The 19,668-nt window shown below is 38.2% G+C and overlaps 1 long non-coding RNA gene and 1 other non-coding gene across 2 annotated transcripts; one reads left to right on the forward strand and one right to left on the reverse strand.

The window, feature by feature from the left end:
• The first annotated feature begins 1,376 nt into the window (after nt 1–1,376).
• On the forward strand, nt 1,377–17,886 carry LOC148758333 (uncharacterized). Its single transcript, XR_016021055.1, has 4 exons — nt 1,377–6,107; nt 9,713–9,805; nt 12,091–13,045; nt 14,193–17,886. It is a non-coding gene; the product is annotated as an uncharacterized LOC148758333 (long non-coding RNA).
• LOC141567053 (U6 spliceosomal RNA) lies at nt 8,081–8,186 on the reverse strand. Its single transcript, XR_012489450.2, has one exon. It is a non-coding gene; the product is annotated as a U6 spliceosomal RNA (small nuclear RNA).
• Nucleotides 17,887–19,668: the final 1,782 nt, after the last annotated feature.

The raw sequence follows: 19,668 nt of genomic DNA on the forward strand, positions 1-19,668 counted from the left end.
AGTTAAATGTAGTGGCCCAGCGGTGACCATGTCATACCCATTCTTAGCCTACTGGCCAGCCCTGTTACACAGCCCTGCCTAACTGCAAGGGGGCAGATGTGTAATCCTCTCATTAGGCTGAAAGGAAAGGACAACTGGACATACGTAAGTGCTAGAAGGTGAGTGCCACCACTCACTATATGTCTATCAGAATTATTATGTGGTAGTAGAATGATGGTTTGCTTATGTGTCTCCCCTGCTAGAGTGGGCACTTCTGGAAAGTAGAGGACTTTCTCTTGTTCGTCTTTATATCCCTGGCATCTGGCACAGTATCTGGCACATAGGAAATAGCCAAGAAACATTTGTGGAACACATTCATTCACACAAATCAATACTCTATATTTAATAGATGGGACACGTAAGTTCAGAGAGGTCAATTAACTCACCTATCATCACACAACTAGGAGGTAGCCAAGCCAGATTCAAACCCAAGATTCCAAAACTCATGCTTTTAGGAAAGATTCTGGAAGTTGCCTCCCAGGTCTGATTTGGGACAAATAGCAGTTCACCCATGGGGAATGAATTCAATCTTAGAGCTGTAAGAATCCTAACAGCTTCTTTAGTACATCAAGTCTGGGAAGCCCAGGGGTGTATCTACCAGGGGACCTCCCTTTTGTTCTGAGATACAGTATTAAAAAGTTAAGCAGACCTGTATGACCCAAGATTCTCCCAGGCATGGACTTAAAACAAGGCAAGAAAGCCAATTCCCAGCCAAGCCGAAAGATATTTGGGTCACTATCAGAATGTGCCTCTGTTTTCACTTAATATACTGGAATTTAAATAAAACCCTACTTACATACAATCTGTGTGTCTACATACTGCTGTAGGATTGGGCTTTGAAATTGAGTTTGTGCACCAGCTCTGCCACATCCCTACCCCATTGCTGGACCCCAGAGTCTCCCTTTCCTTATCCTATAAAATAACACTGTAACAATACTCACCTCACTATAATTCTGAGTAGACCACAAAGTGCTAACTTTGGGCTCCATTGACTCAAAACTCCAATAGAACTTCAGGTAAGTACGCTATCGTATTAGGGTTTTCCAGAGAAATAGAACCAATAGGATGGAAATATATAGATACAGATATTGATTTAATGAAGAATTGGCTCACATGACTATGGAGGCTGAGAAATTTCAAGATCTGCAGCCGGCAAGCTAGAAACCTAGGAAAACTGGTGGTGCAGTTGTCATTCCTTCCAGTCTGAGTCCGAAGGCTTGAGAACCAGGGTGGCACAAGTTTTAGTCTGAGGGCAGGAGACGATCAACATTTCAGCTCAAGCTTTCAGGGAAGGAGGGAGGGAGGGAGGGAGGAAGAGAGGGAGAGGGAGAGGTAGAGAGAGAGAGAGATGGAATTCTGCCTTAGTCTTTCTGTTGTATTCAAGTCTTGAATGGATTGGATGAGGCCATCCACTTTGGGGAGGGCCATCTGCTTTACTCTGTCTACAAATTCAGATGCTCATCTCATTCAGAAACATCCTCACGGACACACCCAGAATAATGTTTAACAAACTATCCGGGGACCCCATGGTCCAGTCAAGTTGATATATAAAATTTACCATCACACCTAACCTTCCTTATATGCCCTCATAATTTGTACGATTTGCTAATCTTCTACAGAACTCTTATACTTGCATTCCTTTTATGTTGCTATTTTGTGTTTAAAGAAAACATTAAAAGGCAAAATACTGGAAGTGGAGTAATTTTTACCTGCTAAAAACATTTTTTCAATGAAAATTATTTGCTGAGTCCAATGAGAATTCAGTTTAAAATAATCCCCACCACTGTTCATGTTTTCCCTTACTCTGATTTTTTTTTTAACTTAGAAAAAATAAACTTTGGTTTTTAGAGCAGTTTTAGATTGACAGCAAAACTGAGTGGCGGGTACAGAGATTTCCCATATAACCCCCCCTTTCCCCCTCCCCACTCACTGTACAGAACCTCCCCCATTATCAACATCCAGCACCAGAATGATATGTCTGTTACAATCAATAACCTGCATTGACACATCATTACCACCCAAAGTCCATAGTTTACATCAGGGTTTACTCTTGGTGCTAAATATTCCACGGTTTTTGACAAATGTATAATGACACGTATCCACCATTATAGTACACAGAGTAGTTTCACTGCCCTAAAGATCCTCTGTGCTCTGCCTATTCATCCCTTCCTTTCTCCATCCTCTGGCAGCCACTGATCCTTTTAGTGTTTCCACAGTTTTGTCTTTTCCAGAATGTCATATTATTGGAATCACACAATACGTAGCTTTTTTCTATCGGTTTCTTTCACTTAGTAATATGCATTTAAGTTTCCTCTGTGTCTCTTCATGGTTGAGAGCTCATTCCTGATTTATTTTTATCATAGTATTTCGTATTTAGCTCTAGCTGAGATACATTATCTATTTGCAAACATACTCATTGTTCACCTTTCCCACTAGAATCAAAGCTTTCGGAAGGCAGGGACTTTGTCTTATTTTTACCACTGTATCCCAGTTCCAATAAAAGCATCCGGTGCACAATACACTCTCAAAAAAGTACTTATTGAATGAATTAATGAACAGATGGATCTTTTATAACTGTAAGCCTCTAATTTAGGGAATTGTTGCTGATATGTGTGATGAAAGACTTAATCTGATCCTTCTGTTTTAATGAGATTTAAGTGTGATCACTCTTTAAGAGTTTGGGCCCTCCTTTGGTTTGAATATGGGACTGGAGAGCTCATCTGTGATCAATAAAACAGAAGAAATGATTGGTTGCCAGCAAAATACTATTTTAATTTTTTATGCAGAAGTAGAGTATAAATGGGAAGTGGACATTTTCTGGTGATAGCTATTTGAAATGGTTAAAATTTTTTTTATTATAAAAGCGATAAAGTTTCCTTCCCTGAACACCCACTAACCCCCTAATCCTATTCCCCAAAGGTAGCCTCTTGAAGAGCTCTGGAAGTTTTGTGCAATATATAATAGTTTTTGTGTATTGGGTCACAAATTAACTCACTCCCTACACCTGGGTGTACAAAATGTAGCAACTCTGTTTTGCTCTAAGTGATAGATTATATTTTTTCCTTCACAAGTCCTTCCCCACTGGGCAGCAAGGAAGCCTAATTGTGCCAGTTAACAGGAATTCAGTGTCTTCTGCTTTAAATAGCCTCGTTTCACTTTGACACAGCTCCTTTCAGGAAAATACTCGCTGGGCCCCGTTTCCACCTTATTTCATGCAACATGCAGGGAACCATATACTCTTCCCAGCTTGTCAAATGGAAAAGGAGCAAGAGTCCCTCTACTTTCAAGTTTCCGCTCAACCTAATACTCACCCTCTGGGATTTTGGCTTGGGAGGCAGGATTTCCATAATATACCTGTCTGACCTTCTGCTGCCCCTTCCATCTCTCTTCTTCCCACAGCCCACTGAGCCTCAAGCTTTTATTTTGTGTCTCCTTCCTGCCTGCTAGAGACTTCTCCTAGGCATATCCTCTTCCAGCCCAAGTCTAGTGCTGTGCCTTTGTCTAGGGTAAGTGCAGAATTCAGGGATAGAACTAAGCTTGCTGATGAGGGAACATACACTAGGAAATACTTCAAAACTGATACCTGTCATAGGTATATATATTTTATTTAGTTTGACTAATCAAAGGTGAGGTCAAGCTACTCTATTTCTTCTGTTTCAATTTAGTATTTCTTGAAGATCTTTACACACATATACACACACACAAATACACACACACACACACACACATACACACACACACACACACACATCTCCCTATTCTTTTTTAAGAGCTAGGAAATATTCCATAAAAAGTAATATAGTTTATTTAGTCAGTCTCCTACTGAAGGACGTTTAGGTCCTTTCCAGTCATTTTCTATGTAAGCAATATCGTAGGAAACATTATTTCGTTTTGGTTTTCTTGCATATTTGTTTGAGTATATGCTTTGACTATGTCTCTAACAATGGAATTGCTTTAGCATCTATGTTTCACCATCCAAAGTGCTGTTTAGTAGTTGAAACTTAAACTATTTAATGTCATTTAATAAAGTGACCAAAAAGAAAAAAAAAGAAAAAAAAAAAAGAGCTTCTATAACTATGCCAGTGATGAAGAGAGCATGAGAATGCATTTGGAAGAAAGAGAGGAAAACACAGGAAGGAAGAGATGAGTCATTTGGTAAGTAGCTGTGTGCATTTAAGATTGTCTAAAAAAGTTCTAGCACTTTACAGTCTCATCCATTGACATGAAAATCACAGACTTTCCTTAAGATAACATCTTTTATAATGATCATGATGTTTATAAACAATATCAAAATGGCAGAACTATTGCTGACTTGAAATTAACAGGAGCAATGTGCTTTAACAACTTCCAGTACTGTCAATATTGTGAAATAATTCCTCTTACAGATAAGCATCGCTGGCTTCTATGTTCTTCTTTTCTCTCATCATCATATTTTTTCCCTCAACTTGCCTACATTTTCTTAAGTAAATTACATTTCAATGTTTGATTTTTTTTTTCAGTTTATATCTGTGAGGCAATTTTATGGTCAAAAGTAATTTATCTAGTACCCTTTTATGAAGTTTTACTAGCAAATCATTACATTGCTTTTTTCTTAATCCAGGCCTCTAAAAATGACCTATAAATGTATTCATGTACAATTTGATTGCTTGTGTTTCTTAAAGAAACAGTTTGTTAGACTATGGGAATCGATTCAAATTTTGATGCAAAATCATTTTTGAGATGGTGTTATAACAGATAGTGAAAACAGGTAAGGAATTCCAGAAAAAAAAAAAAAAAGCTGGATGGAGGATTTGTGCTAAATTATCACTGGATTAGAATGAGCTTAATATTAGCTAAAACTGTTTGGAGTTGTTTGGATGATTAAGAAATTTCCATTTTTATATTGAAAGAACTTGTAGTAAAATATCCAATAGCAATAGGTTTGTGATGTAGAATTTGTGAGTTTTGGTGGATCCAACCTCCCACCCCCATCTCCCCCACTTTCTAATGGTGAGTTATCACTAACAGTTTCCATATATTTGCGTATTATGCCAGCCACATAATCAAGTTTATTTAATTGGGGAGGAATATGTGTTTGCTTTATAAGAAATGAAAAAGACAAGATTTATAAGATAAATATCTGAAGGCAGTACACTCTGGCCAACTGTTATCAGTTGGTATTTCTACAAGTCCAGAATCCTTTAAACCAGATTTACCAGACTTGGGAACTTTCAACATGGTCTAATTACTTGCTCAAAGACAGATGTGAATATTTTAAGCAACCTTCTAAACGTTTTTCACCATGGATGAAACTATGACTTAAAGAATAATACAGATTATTATTCTTAAAGAATAGACGGATTAATTGGAAATAAGAATGTTTGAAATAAAACTTGGACCATTTTGCATACACTCATCTCACTTGACATTGTAGCTATGTAATACGTACTTTGAGTATAACATCAAGTTTTAACAAATATTTAATGACAAAATCACATCACTAAGATACTAAAAGGCCCATTTTCATATTTGTTTTAGAAGTTTTAAGTAGTTGCAATGGCTTAAAAATGATGATTTAAAATGTTGGTTATAATACAGTTTTGCCTGCTAAATTCTCCACATTTTGTAATTTGTTTCATTTCTTTGGGTGTAAAGCATTTTTGCTCAGTATTATGATCTTGTGTATGTTTCATCCTGGATGTACAGTAATATTTTAGTCCATCACCCAGCTTTGGCTGCTGAAATCATACAGTCATGAAGAATTGCGTTTTTTTCTGTTAGAGTGCTTTTTAATTCTGTACTGAGTATCTTAAATACTGTAGAAAATGTCACTTCTTCCTTTAAGGTTGTTTCACACTATATATAAGGAATGGAATTGTGTTTTTAAAGAAAAGCATTCAAGTATGACAATCTATGTTTCACCATCCAAAGTGCTGAAACTTAAACTATTGAATGTCATTTAATAAAGTGACCAAAATGAAAAGAAAAAAAAAGAGCTTCTGTAACTACTATGCCAGTGATGAAGAGAGCATGAGAATGCATTTGGAAGAAAGAGAGGAAAACACAGGAAGGAAGAGATGAATCATTTGGTAAGTAGCTGTGTTATGTGGGGGATTGGTTCATGGATGTTGGGAGCCATGTAGACCTGGGTGGGAATGCTAGCTCTGCCATTTACCAGCTGTGTGCCTCAGCTTCTCCATTTGTATTTGTTGTGAAGATCAAATCAGATAATAAAGGTAAAATATTTAATATTCAATAAATGCTTACTCTCAGTACTATTGTTATGTACCTGCTACTAAGCTAGGTGTTTAACGTGGACTAGATACTGAAGGGAATGCAAAAGGAGGTACTAGACTTTATTCCAGACTAGTTGGAAAAACACAACAAGCCTACTGGAAACCATCAGGAAACAACAAAGACCTTTAAAAGCTCGAAGTGCCCTAGAAATTCAGATCAACCTTGGAGTTTAATTATGTGGAAAATTAAAAAAAAAAAAAAATCAGTTCTAACAAAATAATTTCTTCCTGGGAGTTTGATGCTTTTGAAGAGCTCTCTTTAATTTCATGTGATTTTTTTGGAAAACATCTCATAAATCGTATGACAGTTTGATGTGTCGAGCTTAATTTTCAGAAGTTTATACATGTTTTTTGTGGTTTCTGTAGAGTCAACATCCTGAAATGCTTTCAAAAATCTTATTGGTATCTGGATTGAGAAATAGTTTCAGGGTAGAGCTGAGGTAGATTTGATTCTTGCAATGGGTTTTAGAGGGAAATTTTAGGCTTCTTTTAAGGATTATTTTGTGAAATGTCAAACTCCTGTGTGTGTCTCTGGTTGAGGGTGTGGTGGTGCCTTCCCTGGGTCAATAGAGGAAATGATGAAATAATGAAACTGAACTGTAGCACCATCCAACCAGGAGACACAAGGGCAGCTCCAGCATTTCCCCAAAGCTGGCCCTATTACATCATGACATATCACTGGTGATATTGTGGAACCACTCGCTGCCTTGGGCCTTCTCCCCGCTCTCCTCTACTCATCTTTACAGTTTTAGGGTGAGTCAGACCTGGATCTGAGCCTTCGTTCTTCTGGCTCTTATTACCTATGTGACCTTAGGGAACTCTTTTCAGTCTATGCTTTTTCATCATCCAGTGGAGAGAAATGTTCATAAATGAGCATTTCAACAAGCACTTCAGGAGATTCTGATATGGGAAGAAGGGGAACTGAAATCTGGAGAGGTAGCTTGACGTGGCTAAGACCATACAACTACTCAGTGGCAAAGTCCAAAATTGATCCAGAGTTTCCTGACTCCTCTCCAGCATTCGGTCCATAAAAGCAGTGGCCTTCAGGGGGGGGGGGGCAGGGGGTTGGGGGAGGCAACCTCCAGTGTTATCTCCTACCATAAAGCAGCTCAAACGTTCCTCCTCAGAAAGGCAGACCCTAGATAGACCCACCCATTCAGCTCCAGGGCACACCACCTTACCTGCTTCTCCCTCATCGCAGCTGATCCAGCGCTACTCCCCTCTTCCTCAAACTCTGAGTAGAAACCTAGGAGTCACTGCAGATACCTTCCTCTCCCTCACCCCGTAGGTAAGGTTCAGGAAGTCTAGCCAATTTCCCCTTGTCAATAATTTTCAGATTTATTGACTTCCATCTGTCTCCACTGCTACCACCCCGCCCAAGTTTTCATCATCTCTCACCTGGACCATCCCTTTCCATGTGGTCTCAGCCTACACTTTTCACAATGTGATTCTGCCTCCTCTCTACCACCTGGTTTAAAAACCTTCCATGAGTCTCTGTGACTGCTAGGTTGGAGGTAAACAGGATGTCACTTCCAGCACGCTGCGAAGCCTGGCTCTTTAGTCTTATACCATTCCTTTCTTCTCTGTGCTCTTTCTTCAAGTTCTCTGAATAGAGCCTTTGCATATGCAGCTCTTTTCCCTGGAACACTTTCCTTTTTTTTTTTTTAATTCCGTCTCCCAAAACTAGTTTCCTTTGTGTCAAACAAGAGATAGAACCTGTAGGTGAAAAGTGTTTGCATCCAGGTGCAAACTGTGCACAGGGGTACAAAAATATGGGACACTTTAGAATTTGCGTGTCATCCTTGCGCAGGGGCCAGGCTGATCTTCTCTGTATCGTCCTAATTTTAGTCCATGTGCTGCCAAATCAAGCACTTTCCTGGAACACTTTTCTCTTCTTCCTTTGCTGAGTCAAATCCTACTCACCCTTCAGATCTTAGCTCAAGGCTTAGTTTTCTAAGAAAATCTTTCCTAAGTGCTTCCAGTTTGTCAAGCTCCTGTTACAGGCACTCCTAGAACCATTTTTTCCATATGTATATCAGTCTGTAATTCATACGCTCCTTTGTATAACTACTTGATTGATTTCAGTCTTTCCCACCCTATTGTATGTTCCAGGAAAGCAGGTAACATGACTGATTTTGCTCACTGTTGTTTTTCCAGTATCCAGCATATAGTAGGTCTTGAATAAAAATTTGTTTAATGAATGAATGAAGATTATATTCAATTCTTCCTTAAGTCTCCCCCTTCATCTATCTCATCTGGTTACAATAACCCAAGGCCCATCTTTCATATATTGATATTTAGTTGGGCACATGTATGTACATGTGTGCCTTTTATGTTCTCTTTATCATAAGGTCACTTTCATGTTCCATCTTGGCCACTTTCAAAGATACTTTCTAATCTGAATGTCTCAGCTAGGAAATAGAAGGGGCCTCGTGATTGTAGGGAAGGGAAGTACTTGGTAAATTACCCTTCCTCTCTCTCTTTGACTGAACTGCTGGGGAAACCCCTTTGACCATGAAAGCCAGGGACAGAGTCAGGCTGAAGGCCACAGACTATCATGGTTTCCATCAAGGCTTGAAGCCTAGATAACTCAGGAAAAGAAGATGGAAATTCATAGCTATCATAGTCCATCGAATTCCTTGGCCTGTGGGAATGATAGTATTAAAGGTGCTCTCTCTCAGACCTTTTGGTTGATAACCTCAGGGATTTCATACCTTAGAAATCATTGTTGCAAATTGCTTTAAACTATAACCTAGACAGGATCTACGATTGATAGATGGGTGTGTTCTGTGGTGTAGGGCGCCTCTCTAAGTACGTGTTTAACAGGCCAAACAAACTATTGGCCGGAGGCAGAGATGGGGTAGGGAGGCTCTGAGATGTTTCCTGGGGCATGTGGGAGTGTCCCCACAAACCAGAAAGTTGGCATTTTGAAAGTAGGGACTATCCAAGATAAACCTTGCAATGTCTTTGAACTTAATGCACTAGTAAATGTAAGCAATTCTTTTATTACTGAAGAGAGCAAACAGGCACTTACATTGTAGTTGGGGGAGAAATAACATGCACAGCTCACCTTTTCTCCAAGGCATAGGCACATTGGCATCTGCTGTTGGTTTATTAGGACACTCGAGTGGTCTGTCCCACTTTTATAAAACGGGACTTTTCTTTTAAAATGCAATCCTACGTAGAAAGATCTATAACATGCTTCAAGTGTTTGCAAAGAGGAAGTTTTTCTGAGTAATTTTGTTGTGTCACCGCTGAATTCCTGCCTGAGCTACAAGAATTTGTCGAGAAATAGTTCTCCATGGTAACCTTTGTCACACTTTTATTCTTCTTTTGTGGATCTTACTACAATGTGTTATTGCTTGTTATTTGTATGTGTATGTGTTTTTCAAAAACAGAATCGCGTCATTCGTACTTAACTACAAGCTCTGTGGGAGCAGGAATCTCTGTTTTGATGTCGTCTGAGAACCCAGAACCGTCTCTGTTATAGGGTAGGTGATTAATAACCATTTATAAGTATCAAGTAACTTAGTCCTCCCAGGAACCTACAAGGCAGATATTATTACCATTCTCATTTTATCAATAAGGAAGCTGAGGCACAAAGAGGTTAAGTAATTTGCTAGTTAGTAGTAGAGTGTGGAGTGGAATCAGTCTGGGTGGGTTAATCCTTATGATCTTCTGCCTCAAATAAATGCTTATTAAAGGGATGAAGTCTCCATGGGAGCAGACTTGGAGCAGCTTTGGCTTATGAGATACATGAATCACTCAGACAGACATGTTCGGGTTTGCAGTTAGCTGGAAAGGCCTAACTAGTGTGCTCCTGAGCTAGGGGTGGAGAGGGAAAGGGGGACAGGTGAGGACGTAGTGAACGGAGTGGGCAAGTGTGATCAGAAAGTACTCTAGGAGCCAAGGTGGTGTGGCCTGTTCTGTTTTAGAATACTTCTCTTTTTCTGGATTAGAAATCAACCTCTAGGTTGTTTCTGTACTTGAAAGCAGAATGGCTTAAGTGGGGGGAGTATTTTCCAAGATTTCTAAAGTCAAGCTTAGAGACTGTGTGCTTTCTAGCTACATAACTGGTCTGATACCATTGACAAGCTAGACTAGTAATGGGTTCTGGGAGGTTCGTGCTGGCCTGTGAGATGCCTTTTTCTTAAAGATTACTTTATTTTTTAAAGCTAGGTCTCTAAAATGTATTTATTATTATTATTAGTTTCGGGTGTACAAAATAATGTAATAATTAGACATTTATATCGCTTGCAAAGTGATAATCCCCCCTCCCCCAATCTACTGCCCCTTTGACATCGTATATAGCTGTTACAGTTCCACTGACTCTATTCCCTATGCTGTACTCCACATCCCGTGACCATATGTATATATATTACATTATAGTTGACATTCAATATTATTCAGCTTCAGCGTCAGGTGTACAGCTCAGTGGTCAGGCACCTACACCGTCCATGAAGTGGTCTCCCTAATAAGAAAAGTGTCCATCAGATACCCTACAAAATCTTTACAACATTATTGATTATATTCCCCAAACTGTCTTTTGTATCTCTGTGGCAATTTTGTGGTTACCAATTGTGCTTTTTAATCCCCTCACCTTCTCCCTCATCCCCACCCCCCCAACTCCCATCTAGCAACCCTCAGTTTTTTCTCTATATCTCTGAGATTATTTCTGATTAATTTGTGCATTTATTCTATACTTTAGATTCCACATATAAGTGAGATCATATGGTATTTGTCTTTCTCCGCCTGACTTATTTCACTTAACATAATGTTCTCTAGGTCCATCCGTATCGTTGCAAATGGTGAGATTTGATTCTTCTTTAAAATGTATTTTTAAGCTAGTTCTTTACAAATCATCTGTGCTTATGGTTAGGAAGGAAGGAAGGAAGGAAGGAAGGAAGGAAGGAAGGAAGGAAGGAAGGAAGGAAGGAAGGAAGAAGGAAAGAGAGAAAGAAAGAAATGAGTATAGGACACATAGTGAAAAGTGTGAGTACTCTCATCCAGATGCTTTTTATGTATCGCTCAGCTTATAAATAGTCTCATCTTTGTTTCCCCACCCACATGGGAAGATACTATATTATGTGTTCTGAATTTTTTTAAAAAAATAGATGCATTTGGGGGACTTCTGGGCTAATATAGCAGATTACACAAATATTTTTTTTGGCCTTTCAAACCTCCACTAAAACTACAGAAAGATTTCCTTTGAAGACAAAAATTTATAAGAATGGAGCACACAGGCGTCAAAAGCCCTTAACCTTTTGGAAGCAGGGAGAAGAGTAGCAACTGGTATAGTAGACCCAGGGCAGCCAAACCTTAAGCTGGCCAAGGGCAAAGCTGAGAGCCACCTGCTCTAACTCAGGATGTCCAAGGACTCCTCAGCTGACAGCTGGAACCACGTGTATGAGGATGGTGAGGAGGGGAGAGTAAGGGATGTGGCAACCCGGGTGTCTGTGCTAGGAATGCAAGGCACGGGAAGGCACAGAATCTGTACTGAAAAGAGGGATTACGTGCACGATAATACACATGCATACTGAAGATTCCCCACCCCCACCCCAGTGTAGATCTCTGAGCTTAGCAGTCAGTCTTCAATCTCCAGGGAGGGGCTAGCAGAGTATACCCTAGAGAATCTGACCTGTGCATGCAGAAACACATAAAGATATGGACATTGTATTGCCCAGATAATTCTACAGTGAAGCTCAAAGTCAGTGAACCCAATCCTCAAGCTTAAAGCTTGCATACAGCCTTTTCCTTTTCTTTTATACATGAGCAGGTGACCAGCTATGTGAGGACAGCATCAAACATGAGAACGTCCAAAATACACAGAAAAGCAACTTGGAAGAAACAGATTGTGCAGTTAGAAGAAAATCTGACATTAATATCCTCAGGGAGAAGATTTCTTCCATGAAAGAAGAATAGAAAGCTATAAAAAGTAATGCTTGGAAACAAAAATAATCCTTGGGTATTGGCGACATATCAGAAGTGAAAAACTCAAAAGAAGGGTTGTGTAAAAAGTTAACGGAATACCCAGACAGTACAGCAAAAAAGAAACAGTTGAAAATAGGAAAACAAAAAGAAGAAAATGTGACGATGAGTCCAGGAGATCCAACAACCCAACAGTAGAAGTCCCAGAAAGAGAGAGAACACAGAGAACGTGGAGGAGAGAACATTTTTCAGAACTGAAGGACATGAATTTTGCCATTAAAGGGGCCCAAGGATTGCCCAGCACAGTGGGTGAAAAAATACCTCCAGCATAATTGTGAAATTTTATTTCTTTGAGAATAAGGAAGATTCTACAAGAACACAGAGAGTGAAAAACAGGTCACATGCAAGAGATCAGCAATCAAAAGGGTTTTGAGCTGTGCCACAGCAGCAGTGAAAGCCAGAAGACTGAGGATAGTATTTTAAAATGTACGAAGTATGCTTATTTCCAACCTAGATTTCTATAGCAAGCCCAACTATGAATCAAGTGAGAAGATTGGGAAAAAAAGATACATTCAGACAGGCAAATCTTGAAAATTGCAAAAAGTCCTCTTTCTCAGGAAGCTCCTGGAGGATACAAAAGAGTGAATAAGCCAAGAAAGAGGAAGGCATGGAATACAGACAATCCATCACTTCAGAGAAGGGAAGGGAATCTCCTGGAGAGTGTGAAGGGAGATCCCAGGATGACAGCTGGGCCTCAGATGCTGAGGGCGATTAGTGCACATTGGAACAGCATGACTCAGGAGGTGGGTTGAGAGTTGTCATTGCCAAGTTTTCTGCCATTGTACCAGTCTTATTTTTTAAAAAAAAATATTATCGTGGTAAAAACACTCAAAATTTATCATCTTAACCATTTTTAAAAAATACATTTTATTGGGGAATATTGGGAAACAGTGTGTTTTTCCAGGGTCCATCAGCTCCAAGTCAAGTCACTGTCCTTCAATCTAGCTGTGGAGGGCGCAGCTCAGTTCCAGGTCTGTCGCTGTTTTCAATCTTTAGTTGCAGGGGGCACAGCCCACCATCCCATGCAGGAATTAAACCAGCAACCTTGTTAAGAGCTCACACCCTAACCAACTGAGCCATCAGGCCACCTCTCATCTTAACCATTTTTAAGTACACAGTTAGAAGTGTTAAGTATCTCACATTGTTGTGAAATAGATCTCCAGAAATTTTTCATCTTGCAAAACTAAAAGTCTATACCTGTTAAACAGCTCCCCATTCCCCCTCATCCCACCTTTCTGTTTCTATGAATTAGACTACTTTAGATACCTCATATCAGTGGAATCATACAGTATTTGCCTTTTCTGACTGGCTTATGTCCCGAAGGTTCATCCATGTTGCAGCATGTGACAGGGTTTCCTTCCTTTCAAAGCTGAATAATATTTCATTGTATGTACATACCATGTTTGGTTTATCCATTTATCTGTTGATGGACATTTGGGTTCCTCCCACCTCTGGGCTTTTGTGAATCACGCTGTTATAAACACAGGTATACAAATATCTCCTTGAGACTCTGCTTTCAATTCTTTTGGATATATTCTCAGAATATCCAGGGATTAATGGATCATATAGTAGCCTATTTTTAATTTTTAAAGGAACTGCCATACAATTGCGCCACTTTACAATCCCCCAACCATGCACAAAGTTTCTAATTTCTCCACTCCATCCTAACATTTGTGATTTTCTGGGCTATTGTTATTTTTTTGAATAGTAGTCATCATAATGGTATATCTCATTGTGGTTTTCATTTGCATTTCTCTGATGATTAGTGATGTTGAGCATCTTTTTATATGCTTGTTTGCCACTTGCATATCATCTTTGGAAAATGTCTATTCATGTTCTTTTTCCATGTACATGGTGTATATATAAGGGTCCAACTTTACTCTTTTGCAGGTGGATATCCAGTTTTCCCAACATCATTTATGGAAGAGACTGCCCTTTCCTTATTGAGTAGTCTTGGCACCCTTGGCGAAGATTATCTGACCTTATAATAAGAGTTTACTTCTGGGTTTGCTATTTTATTCCATTGGTCAATATGTCTGTCTTTACACCAGCCTCATATTGTTTTGATTACTGTAGCTTTATAACATAATCTTTAATCAGGAAGTGTGAGGCCTCCAAATTTGTTTTTCTTTTTCAAAATTGTTGTGGCTATTCAGAGTCCCTTGAGAGTCCATATGAATTTTAGGATGAATTTTTCTATTTCTGCAAACAATGATATTGAGATTTTATAGGGATTGCATTGAATCTGTAGATTGTTTTGGGTAGATGTACCTGTCTTTTCAACTGTGTAAAACTACGAGAAGATGAATTTGACCAAAATGAGGGTATAAGGTAAGAACGTGGAAGTTGGTAGGCCACTGGGGTGGGATTGACCCATGGAACTCTGTACTGAAAGGCCATTGGGCAGTGTGGAAGAGTTAATATATTTATAAAGATATTTAAGCTAATAAAAACAAGATGATTATTAAATTTAGGAAAAAAAACAAGAAGGGAAGCATTATCACAGCACATTATAGTGCAGGGGTATGTAATGTAAATATTGATTATTTAGTTAATCAAAAAGTATAATGTATGTGAAGCTGTGAAAGAAAGCACAGTGTTGGAAGAGCTAAACCTTTGTTTTCCCATAATTAGAACTCGACAATGAGTCAAAAGGCACAGTATTGCTTGTTTAGAGCCATGCTATCCAATATGATAGTCCCTAGCCAAATGTGGCTATTGAGCCCTGGAAATATGACTGGTCCAAATTGAGATATGCTGTTAGTGTGAGCTACCCACTGAACTAGGAAGACTTAGTACAAAAAGAGAATGTAAAACATCTCATTAAATTTTTTAATTGGTTTTAATTGATTACGTGTTGCAATGACAATATTTTGAATATGTTGGGTTAAATAAAAGATATTAAAATTATTTTCATTTGTTTATTTTACCCTTTTTAAATATGGCTACTAGGGACTTTAAAATTACATATGTAGTTTTCATTGTATTTTTATTGGACATCACTGGTTTTGCAATAAGGTGATGTATAAATGCAAAAGAAATAGCTAAGATAGTGAGAAGTGGTTGTCTCTGGGAAATGAACTGGGAGACTGGGGAGGGGTGGAATAGGAATTACTGTATTTTGTTTTGAGCCTTTTAATATCATTTGACTTTTAAAATAAGTGCATATAAAGTTTCCTCTGTTAGTTCCTATAGATTTATCTGTTCTCTTAGGAACTGCATGATATGCTACTATATGAAATTACCACAATTGCTATAATTAGTCCCATTTTTTTAAATGAATACTTAAGTAGTTTCCATTTTTTCAACTTTTTTTTATATTTCAAGTGTCACTTTAATGAATATCTCTGAAACTAGATCTTTGCCATATTATATCTGCAAGACAAATATCCAGAAGTGGGCTTCTGGGACCAAAGATATGTGTGCTTAAAGTTTTGATACACCTATCCAAATTTCTCTTCTGAGAAATCACAGTAGTTTACACTCCCATCCACAATACCAGCCTCTCCACACATTGATCAAAATGAAAATGATCAAATATATGTTAGCCACCGCTCTTTTGTTATTATGGGTGATGTTGAACATCACGTGTACGCTGTATTGGCCACTGTTCACTCTGTGCTTATGTCTTTTGCTCACTTTTGTCTTGGGTTACTGTCTTTTTTCTAAATTATTTATAAGAGTGGATAAAAACTTTCTTAATGGATTCTGAGGGCTGTTGTAGATGGGAAAGATGTTTGTCCTCCTAAAATAAGACCAATCTTATTTGATGAGGGAACAGGTGAGAATGTCTATTATCGGCCACAGTTCATATTTGGCAAAGAAAAGTCATTTAAATAAGTAGATCACACGTGTCCCAGGACCAAAACCAACCAACCAACCAACATGCTAAAATTATGGTTAATTATTAGGATAATGAAAATTGTTTTGAGGAGGAGAGTCATTTTGTGGCAAGAAATCGATTATTTTTAGTTTTTAGACCTGTGCTACCTCTTTCCTGACCTTTTTGTCTAATTAACATGATTCTAAGTTTTCATAATTTATCTTCAACCCTAACTTTACAAAAGTACTATGTCATCCAGTCTGAACATTTACACACACACACACACACACACACACACACACACACACACACACCACTTATATTAAAAAAAAAAAAAAAGCAAACCCTGTGTTTTCCCCTCCACATCACTCTTTCCCTTTACTCCCCAGCAGACAGAGTTCAGGGCAGCAGCTGCTGGGAAGACAGGGATTGGACACTTGAAGATATGCATGGTTTATTGAGTTAAAGTAAAAAGATGCATGCAGTTGGGAATAATCATCATTCTGCTAGGGGAAAGAGTTGTTTCTGGTATAGGAGTGGCCAGGGATAACTTAGCTAAGTAACTTCTCTTTCCGCCAATTTAGTAGTAAAACGAAGAAAAATGTGGGATGGAGAAATATGTGATGGTGCAAATCAACACAGAGAAGTAACAGCTTAGAATCTAAAAATAAGTATCTCTCCACTGTTTGTAGAAACACAGGACCCAAAAGCCCCAGATAATGTCAGAGAGTATATGTCATGATCACTCGGGAGGTTTCTCGTCAGCCACCCCAGGCACTGGGTTTGTATCCTCTTGCTGTTAAACATCTCTGTGGAAGGCTGGGCTCCAGGACCATCCTCAGAAAACCACTCAAGTGTCAAACTCTCCCGTAAGTCAGAAGGCTCTTGCCTCGCTTAATTAAGATTCCCTTTCTATCCTTTTTATGAATATGAAAAGAGACCAGACTAGTAGTCAGAGACTAATAATCTTGCTCAGGCTTCTTGCATCACTTCTATCCTGGCGTCTTCAAACCAAAAGAATCCTCCTTTTCGATGCATTCTTTTTCTCTCCATCCTTGAATAATTTCAAAACTCCTTTCTGATGTATCTCTCCATATGACATTGAAATTATTCTTTAGTGTTGAAATTTGCAACTGAGCATTTATTTTAATGTAACTGGTGGTAGAAATGGAAAGTGACGGTGTTGTTTGGTCATTGCTGAAAGACTACACCTTTTTCTCTCCTGTTTCCAACCTCCAACCTCCAGCTCCAGCCATCAATAACAAACAACAACCTGTTTCCAGCACTTATGATATGAACACAACAAAATGTGTGAGTGCTGGCGTTGGGCCAGAAGCTTTCTTATATGAAACACTAGAGAACAGAGGAATCCATTGTTACAACAGCATTCTGTGAAGGTTTGTCAATCCAGGCACGAGAATTTCCGTGTTAATCTGCCAGGGCTCATCCCGACATGTGGAGGAATCTCTACCTCTATCCTCTGGAGATAAACAAAAGGTCACTGAGATTAATAGAGCATATACCATGGAATTAGAGCTCGATATAATTGACTATGCAGTTAATTCCAGCTTAATTTGTATAAGACATTATTAATGATTTGCGGTCGGGTACAGATACCAACTCCCTGTTCCTTTTGCCTAAAGCATTAGTGAATCAAGTCCTTACCCAAGGAAGGTTATGAGAATTGCCTTCCTCCCATTCTGGCTTAGGTCTCTCGTCTATGTTCTCATGCAATGCTAGTCAGGGTGGGGGTGGGGGTGGCTGAGATCTTGAATGAAGAAGAATCGGATTCTCATCCTCTTTCTTTGTGCTCTGTCAAAGTTCTTTCTAGAGTTTTTGCCAACCGCGTGGCTAAGAAGATTAGCCTCCCATGGAAGGAGTGAGTGGTATGCCTGTGTCGTGTCATTTGTTACTGAGAAATACTTCTCTATGTATGTAATCTTGTTCTGCTGTTCTCTTTTCCTCTGGTGATCTGACGCTGTGTTCTGTTCATTCCCCTTGGCTGGAAAAATTACTTCCTGCTTTATTTTCCTTTTTTCTTAAGAATGAGTGTTGTCCTCCCTATTTACACAACATGTACAATAGAGAAAATTTGGAAAACACCAAAAAGCACGAGGGAAAAACTATTCATAATTCTACTACCCAGAAGTCAACACTATTAATGTTTTAGACTATATATATGTATATATATATACATATATATATATATATATATATATATATATATATGTATATATATATACACATATATGTATATGTGCATTTTAACTTTTACTAAAGACCTATTACACTGTGCTTTCTGAGTTACAGCATTCTAAAATTTGGCAATATGTTATATTCATCTTCCCATATTGTTCATGTCAAAATATATTTTACAACAGTTTTAATTAATAGATTTTATTAGTTCATTTATAGGCACACAGATGAACTATTTCCATTTTTTTTCTATCATATAATATTGCAGTGAACATGGTTGCACAGACATCTTTGCACTCATTTTACATTTTCTTTAGAATAAAATCCTGGAAGTGAAAGTGTAGGGTCAAAGGGCATGTACATTTTAAAGCTTTTGATAAACATTGACGTGTTGCCCTTTATAAGGTTGGGACCAGTTTGCTCTCCCACCAGCAGTGTATGGAATTATCCATTTCTCAAGTCTGTGGTCAACAGTAGGCACTTAATTTTTTAATCTTTTCAATTTGATAAGTAGAAAATGGTATCTCAGTGGTTAATAATATGGCATTTCTTTGATTATGTGTCTGAATATATTTACATGTGTTTCAAGGTCAGATATGCGTACTTTTTGTGTGATTTGTTTCTTTAGGTCCTTGGTCCTTTGTTTTGTTCTTATTTTTCTTATTTGTGTGGGGTATATAAACTCCACTAACTCACTGGCAGAGTGTTTATTAGATTGGAGCCAGACTGCCTGTGCCCAAACCCCACTCTACCCCTTACTGGCTGTGGGTACGTTCGTTCACCTCTCTGTGCTTCAATTTTCTCATCTATAAAATGAAGCATCCTGCCACCTCAGAAGGTTGTTGTGTGGCATTGTTTGGCACGTACTAGTTGCTAAATAAGTGTGAGTTATAAATACTTAAGATACTCTTTACATAGTACAGATGTTGAACTTTTATTATATATGTTAGAAATACTCTTCTCTATTTTTCTTAATTTTGCATATGGCTTTTAACCTACAAAATTCTGTAAATCAAATTTATTAACTTTTTCCTTCAATGGCTTCTACCATGGTATAATGCACAAAAGTCCTTTTTTATTCCAGGATTATGTAAATATCACCATGTTTTCATCCAGGGTTTTGTTCGCTTTCTCATTTGTTTATTTCATTAAAATTTTTAAAAATTATTTAACCTACATGGAATTCGTTTTAGTAAATAGAGTGAAGCAAGATACCAATTTTATTGCTTTTTAAAATCCCAATACCATTTATGGAATACTCTCTCCTCTTCCTATCTATTTATATGGTGACACTTATGTATACTTGTTAGTTTCCAGAATTTCCACTTCATTTCACATAACAAAATA

The sequence above is a fragment of the Rhinolophus sinicus genome, chromosome 4, assembly GCF_057876585.1.
Source record: "Rhinolophus sinicus isolate RSI-liver-muscle chromosome 4, RSI-T2T, whole genome shotgun sequence".
NCBI lineage: Eukaryota > Metazoa > Chordata > Mammalia > Chiroptera > Rhinolophidae > Rhinolophus > Rhinolophus sinicus.